The 8,499-nt window shown below is 42.4% G+C and overlaps 1 long non-coding RNA gene across 1 annotated transcript in view; it reads right to left on the reverse strand.

The window, feature by feature from the left end:
• Positions 1–8,499, reverse strand: part of LOC311604995 — a 74,783-nt gene that overhangs the window by 63,991 nt on the left and 2,293 nt on the right. The gene's annotated exons all lie outside the window — the stretch shown is intronic.

Raw genomic sequence — 8,499 nt, forward strand, 5'->3', positions numbered from 1 at the left:
AAAAAAGTTGAATTGCAGTGTATTAAGAACACATTTTTCTAATGATTGCTGTCAGATGACTTCCTGTGGTCTGCTGTCTATCCACTTACATTTAAGCACCGCTGTCTCCTGAAGGTTATGGGGAGGGAGTGGGCTTTCACATCAACTGAAGGCCACCGGCCATTGTGTAAAGATGAGGAACTGGGCATCTCTCCCTAGCAGCTTCCTGTAAGTGTGTGTATGGTCTCTGTCTTCAGCCTGTCTTCACTGGACTCTATCTTCCAATATAATAATTTTGACAACTCTTCAAATCCAAGATTTGTTTAACAAGTTTCCAAACTTCTTTGCTTGGTTTCAACTGCTACATTTTCTAACGCTCTACCCTTGGAATAACCTAAAATTCTCATTTTCTGCTTGCCATTCTTTAGGCTTCTGAGCTGTATGTGTGGCGTGCTTATACCTGGAATGCTGTTGGGTGGTCTTCCCTTCTTTTAGGCAGTATCAAATCTCATTGCAGTGCATCCTTTCCTAATGGTCTATGAGAATGCTAACTCTTATTCAAGGAAGAATTAATTACTTCCTCTTTCTGTTTCCAAAGCTTTCTGTACCCCAAGGGCATCTGTTGTGGGCATATATCTGCATCCATGTTTATCTCCCTACCACACTGTAAGATCTCCAATGCCAGGAAGTTTGTCTTTTTTGGGGGGTTTGTATCAACCTCATTCCTCAATATGAATTGCTCTATCATGATGCAACAGGGCAAGACTTGTAAGACACAGAATTTCAAGGGATATCTGCCAAAAATGAGCAAATAAAGAAACATAAACAGAGTGCCCATTCGTCCTATTTCTTCAGTCTCAATTAGTATTCTTATATGGACCTTTGTGATTAAGTGGTGATTTTGTGTGATATGTTACCTACTATTGGGCTGGACAACCAGCATTTCACACATGTGCCTTTGGGAAAGCAGGAATGGCTGGGAATGGTGCCAAGTCATCTGTCGACTGCTGCCTGTAGTCTTCTTCTCTACATAAAGCTGCAAACAAGAACCAGTGGCAGCTCAAGATGCAGGGAAATGGCTGAAACACTCCCAGGCATCTCATGCTTGAGGACTGTATGATGAAACCTCTGTACACCCTGTGTGGCAGCCTTGTCCATGTCAGCAGACAGGACTGGCACCTAACTTTTCCTTGTTGTAAAAAAGAAACAAAATAATAGATTTGACTTTGGAAAAAAAACCTAAACAAAAAACCAAAGACTGAAAAGAAAAAGGGAAAGAAAAAAAAAACAGACATGAAAACAAAGCACATGTTGGAAGGAGAAAACTAACCAATGAATGTTCCACTGCGACCACTACACATGGGCACCCAAACTCGCACACATGTTAAGTCTCCTCAGAAGTTAAGGAAAATGAACTGCTGTTGGCAAATTTTCCTCATTTCTAGATCACCATCAGTATAGACAAGTGTGGGCAGAATCCCTGTCTGACAACGATGCAGAAGAATATTAGTTCTTGGTGGTCAGTTGAGTACCTTAGTGGCTGGGCCCAGTGAAGTTGGAGAAAGGGTGTCTGGTCTTTGACGCCTCAGTACAGTTGTGCGATAAGCACTGGAGTAACTTCTATAACGTGGAAATGAAAAGGGAAGGGTGTTAGGGCGACAATCAGTGTTTGGGGGAACGAAGTGTCCAAGATGCTGGGCCGGAAATGAGCTGAGCAGAGAACTCAGGCAACCTGCATGCAGGGGTGAGGCTGATGCCTTAGTGATGACTTTCCAATTCTCCAGTCTGCTTTGGGTGTCAGAATCTTCTAATATAGAAACACTGTGGAGAAAGGATGCTCACGTTATGTAAACTTAAAGCCTGAAATACAACTGATAGTCTAGTTATGAAACTTAACATAATGGATTAGTTTGTCTGCTCCAATATGGGAGCCCAAGGCACAATGTGGAGTAGTGGGAGTTAGCACAATGTATGGTAAGTCACACATGCACATGCAAGTGTGTGCACACACACAAACAAGATCTATGCAATAGATCTTGCATAGATGCTCTCTACTTCACAAAGCATCGGCTACCTGGCATGGGCAGAGAGAAGGCATCTTGCTTTTCCCTTCTCTTCAGTGGGCCTCATAGTCACTACATCGACTCATTTGCAAAATGTTAGGAATGCAGAGAAGCTCTTCTGCTCCCAAACTGGCCATTTGAGCCTCATGATGATGTGTACAACCGGAGCAGCTCCTTATCTGTGGGTTCTGGGCCTGGAAACGCAGGCAAGCTCATCACGAGCAGGAGGAGCCAGAGAACCCAGGGTCACATGAGACAGCACAGCCTGAGTGGCAGAGTGTTCTCTAAAACAGCAGACTTCAAGCCTGCCACACTCTCATTCCTCTTTCTATAACAAATACATTGCAGTGTAGTTCTGAGTGTGATAAAATGGATAGACAGCCTAATTCACTTCACACATGGTTTTTCCGTAATACTTAAGCAATATGTAAATCAGCAAAGAAGAAAGTTATTTATATACTACCCACATCATCATGTATGAGATCAGATATGATGGCAGCCTGGCTAACTTATAAATAAAATCATGGTGCATCCATTAGGAATAAAAATAGATTGAAAAACGTATCATGGTTGAGGACCTACACATCCCAATAGTTCAGTTTTCCACAATGCTTACATTGTAATTGTATTCTGTTTATATGCCTGATATTTCAGTGCATATTAAAGGCACAACTGATCAACCACAACCTTGTCTTTCATGCTTGCAAAGTCTGTGGCAGGTGGCACTGCCATTTTATTTTACTTTTTGTCTTTTTTTTTTTTTAAGACAGGGGTTTTCTGTGGTAGCCCTGGCTGTCCTGGACTCACTCTTAGACCCAGGCTAACCTTGAACTCAGAAAGCCACCTGACTCGTCTTCCAAGTGCTGGGATTAAAGGTGTGCGCCATCAAGCCTGGTGGGTCTACTCTATTTACGTTAGCCCAACACTGTCCTGGAGATGGTGCCAGCTCAGGCTTTCATTTGGAGCCAGACATGTGCTTAAATGAGTCGATCAGATCCATTTAAAACACTTGGTTTTCAGTAGGTATTTTCTTTCAATATCTGCATTGCAGAAAAGTTCAACAACAGAATCCCACTTCTAGGAATTAATTCCACTAATTATGTCTGCATATTAATATAAAGACTTGCATGATTGGAGAATAGGGTGAGAATTTTGATTTAAACTTCTATTGTTGTTATTTTTATAACAAGTATGTTTTCCTGTTTACTGTCCTAAATGCTACATTTTACTCAATAAAACATAATAAAGGGCTTAAAAGTGGCATTTCCAACTTGAGTTCTGAACTCAGCAATCGAGTTGAACCTTCCGGTGCATTAACACCACGACACCGAACTTGCCGTCTTGGCATCGTATTTTCTGTGAATCACTTTAGAAAGGAAAATGTTGAATAGTCACTTTGTGTCAGCACATTCTAATTTTCAGGCCCTTTCCTAGGCTTATCCACTTCTTTGAAATATTTTGGGGCAGAAATGAATGAGCCAAAGGCTTGCCCTCTCAAAATGTGTGGGGAATTCTTTAAAGCCAGACCCCGGTGGCTGCCTGCAACGCTCCGCACTGACATTCCTTCATATAATGCAGCGTTATCAGGTCAAAGACCTCACATGCCATCTTAAGCTGCTCATATCTATGAGTTCCATAGTAATAAAAGGTACAGAGGAAAGGAAAGAAGATTCCCTGTAGAGGAGATGAAGGAGGGCAGATTCACAGCACTCAAAGTACAGTTGTAGCACCATGACAGAAAACCTCAGAATCAAACATTTTCTAAACTGACATTTACCAAAGGTCCATTTTCTCCATATGCTCTTTTATAACTTTCATACTAAGAAACTGTCACCTCTGGTTTGAGAAATTATGAATATCTTCTAGATGGGTTTAAGTACTGGATCCTTATATTCAAGTTGGCTTTCTGATACCGGAGAACCATCTACAATACAAAGTTACGGTCACTTTATTCACTTCCCACACAGACATATAGGTTGTGCAGTCTTAACACTAAGTATTCAGCTTTGAGAAATGAATCTGAAGGAATAATCAATCACATGTCCTCTCAATTTTTATGAGCCAACTGTGTCCCCTTGAGTTGAAAATTTGACACTTAACAGGCAATTAATAGTCTGTAGCATCTATTAGGATTAACCACAACTGGATCAGCTCCTTGTTTCACCCAGGTTGCTGTAAGATAGTACTTTAGATCTGGTAGTTTATAAACAGTAGGATTTACTTCTCATAGTTGTGAGCCTGAGAAGTATATCCAAAATCAGTGTGCACTGAAAGGGGAGAATGCTGCAGCCTCACAAGGCAGAGGGACAAGGCCATGTTTCTCAATGTCTTCTACAAACACAGAGCTACCATTGCTGATGCCACAAAAGTTCTTATTTTATAATATCACTACCTTGAGGGTTAGCTCTTACGATAAGGATTTTTGAGAGACATTATCGTTGACACCATAATAATCCTTTTCCCGGGTTGAAGAGTGTTATCTCTAGGCCATAAACTGATGCTCATTTCCACACATTTAGACATCTGTTACATACAGCCTATACTGTTGCTGAAGAGTCCCAAGGCTGGCTATTTAACAAATTACAGCCTCTTCACTGGTTTTCATAAAAGTCGATGCTATCACAGTTCTAAGGCTCACAATTGATTTATTGCTCTTTCTTGAAATAAGCACAATAATTAATAGTCTATGTAAATTTGATCATAGGAGAAATCAGTTTACAGTTAAGAACTTTTTCCAGAATCCTTTCCCAATGATTCCTATGCTTACTAGACTATTAAATATTTTCAATGAGTATAAGGGAAGTAGGGCAGTTTAGTGTTAATTCTACCTCTTAGAAAAGAGAGTTCTGGACACGGCAAGCAAGAGCCTGGGTCATCGGCTCAGAGGAAGGAGCAGAGGACCCTGAATCTATCTCATCTACCTCCCTCGAAGTCTATAGTTATTTAAACAAAAAGACTTAGAAAACCACGTGTTACATCTAATTCTTCAATAAGGCCTGAGCTGCACCCGCTTTCCTTAATGGCAGATGTACTAAACAAAACTGTGAACCTGCAGACCAACCACACACCCCGTTGGCTTTTGCCAATTCTCAATTTTTACTGAGAGCCCAAGTTCCAGGTACCAGATCAGAGATTTAGATCCATTTTACAAATTTACTCTCTTTTGCTCAAGAAGGATGGTCATTTCCTTTTCTTTTCTAAGTTCTCACTGGAAGTTGTAAAAAAACAAAACAAACAAAACAAAACAAAACAAAACAAAAATGAAACAAACTATGACCACCAAGAGTGTGGTGGCTCGGCTGAGAATGACCTCCATAGCTTCATGTGCGTGAATACTTGGTCCCCATTTGGTGGAACCATTTGAGAAGGACTAGGGGGCGTGGCCTTGTTGGAGGAAGTGTATCACTGGCTGCTAGATTTGAGGTTTCAAAAGCTCACACCAGTCCCACTGTCTCTTCTTTTGTCTCATGATTGTGTTTCAAGATGTGAGCTCTCAGCAACTGCCCAGGGTCATGCGTGGCTGTCTGCTGCCATGATTCCTACCGTGGTTGCCATGACTCTAAAACTGTAAGCCCTAGATAAACTCTTTCTTCTTGACAAACTTGCCTTGGTCCGTGGTGTCTTATCACAGCAATAAGAAAGTAACTAAGACAGCCATGCAGACAGTCTATTCAGGGGGGCTGCGGGTGACTAAGATGTGGTGTCTTTACTCCTGTCTAGTGTTTGCTGTTTTGATATCATTATGCTGCTGCTTTCCTGTTTTTTTTTTTTTAAGAAATATTTAGATTTTTTTTAAAAAGCCTTTTTAATTATAGAGCTTTGGTGACAGCTTTGTGTGAGTTTCATCAAGGGGAACAAATGCTGTATTTACCTGGCTCCTCGTTGCTATATATTTACACTATCTGCTTATTTATTCTGTCAGAACATGTTTCTCACGTGGTTTGAAGGTACAGATGCCCCATCTCCTCATTACTTAGTGGTAAAAACCTCTGCTTAGTGACAAAAACCAAAACACAATGCAGCACATTAACAAAGGAAAACCACCTTCCTGTCATTTCTTGGCTTTCCTTGACACTACTCATCTGGCATGCTAATGAAAGAAGGTGATAGGGTGAAAAGAAAAGAAAAGAAAAGAAAAGAAAAGAAAACCCTAAGTAGCATGTGTTTAGTTATATGGGAAGATCACCAAGAAGCCATATCTATTGTCTTTGTGTCTAATATAACAGAGTAGCCGGAGGTCAAAGGTCCTCAACCTTCCTCGCTCACTCCTTCTCTACTTCATACCTTCCCCAGACAACAAGCTTCTTCTCCACTTGAAGCCAGTCACAGGAAGTTTACTTTCTGATGGTGGAACAAGCCTCCTGTTTCAGGAGCAGCTTGTGGTTCTGAGATGCATGCAGAAGTGATGTGGGTGGTTCTTTAGGCTGCTGCATCCCCGGTGGAACATGTCACAAGCAGGCACTTCAGACCTCACAGTGCAGCTGCTAGAGCCTGGGCTGTGGGGCTGTCGGGCTGTGGGGCACCAAACAAGGCAGAGCCACTGCCATACAAAATGCCTTAACACTTCTGAGGAGAGACAGTAACAGCTGTTGAAATTTCTAAAGCCCCTCTCTGAATTAGAATGAAATTGTGTAGCCAGATCAGTTCCCAAATATCTTTCATCATCCAGCATTCTAGCCCCGAGGAATGAGCATCACCCTGCACATACCGAATTGACATGTGGAGACCAAACTTGAGCCAAACCTCAAACTCTAAAAGACAGTGATGTCTTTTTGCTTTGCCAGTTCCCGAATAAGGGAACCACTGTCCCATCACCCCAGCAGTAGGAGGGTCTGACCAACCACCACAAGTTAAAGGGTAAACCTTGATGTGCAGGCTCTTTGGGATCAACAGCTGTCTCAGACAGAAGCCATTGCTGCTTTAATGTTCTGTGTCTCTCATGCGTAACTAGGAGCACACTGACTGTTGCAAATTGAGATCTTTCTTTGAAGTTTAAATATGCCACTTTAACTGTGTTCTCATCTTCTACATCCCACTGAATGAATAACCCAAATTACACAGAACAGCAGCAAATTGGCTCATCATAGCCCTGTTATAATTTAAAGAGAATAAAGATCTGAAAAACCAGAAAGGCTGAAGGAACTTGTGAACGCTGATAAGGAGCCGACAGGTCTCTCCTCAGAAGGACATGGATTCTAACTCATCCTTGCTTTGTAGTGATCAAGAATCACCGACATTTTGCGTTATGTTTCCACGTGCCTTCAGCATAGTAGGCCTAGTAAGGGGACAGATGGCTTGCCTTTGTCACCCCTGCTGTCTCCCCAGGGAGCACAGGATACACTCAGCCACATGCGTGTAAATCACTTCCTCCCATATGAAAGTGATTCTTTGCAAAGCGAAGTCCGAGGCATCCGAGAACACCTGGCTTTTCCACTGTCAGCTGCCCACTTCTCTTCTGGCTTTCCAGCTCAGAAGGAAAAGGTACAGCAGCTCATTGCCTGGCTGAAGAGCTTGGGACAGACAGAACTAGAAAAACACACAACATGTCCCCCTCACCCCCACCCCCACCCCCAAGAAAGGCACTTTCCAAACAACATAATTCTGTTGGTTTTAACAAAGCACTCCTTTGTGGAGATAAAATACCAAGGTCACAAGTCAAAGTTTGATTCCATTATTGAGTCTTACCTTTGAACTCTAGATATAGTTAGCACAAGTTTCCAGCTGTCAGACTCCAGGCCCCCATTCTGAACAAAATAAAACAACAACAACAACAAAAATAGCTAAACAGTAATAGCTTCTGAAATCTCTCCCTTATTAGATTAATACTGATACTTTCAGTCCGCAGATCACTTCAGCCAGGCAACAGACTCCCAGCCATTTGAATCACATTTTTTTTTTTTTTTTTTTTTTTGGCTTGTGTTTCTTAGGATTCAGTGAAAAAGTACACCATCAATCAAAGAGATTTGGGATGATTTTGAGACACGCATAAGCATCAACTTCTTGATTAGGAATTAGAGTGCTTTGTCTTATGGGGCGGGGGGGGGGGGGAAGCTGGTGTTGATAGAAGACTTACAATGTCGAGTACCTTGCACAGGTTGTAAATGACTTCTTCCTCCACATGTGACATAACCAGCAAGAGAATGGGTCAACCCTGGGAAGAAGCTCCTCTGTGTACTACCAGGATATGTCTGTGTTGGCACCTGAATGATGCTGAAGGGCCGTGCTGAGCCGCCCACAAGGAACCCTGCGCTCTGGAACCACCAAGGAGCCCAGCTCCCCAACTTGACCACACAGAGCTATAACAGCCTGCTTCCTGTTTTTATTTACCAACCATCCCTTGAACTAGTTCCTGGCAGGTAGTGCTGAGACTTCTCCAGAGGCTGGGGGGTGCCAAGAAAGACAATCCCGCCCCAGGCCCCCATCCTCACCCCCACTCGCCACTCCTATCCTCATCCCC

This window comes from Acomys minous, assembly GCF_964271855.1.
Source record: "Acomys minous genome assembly, chromosome: 1".
In the NCBI taxonomy this organism is placed as follows: Eukaryota; Metazoa; Chordata; class Mammalia; order Rodentia; family Muridae; genus Acomys; species Acomys minous.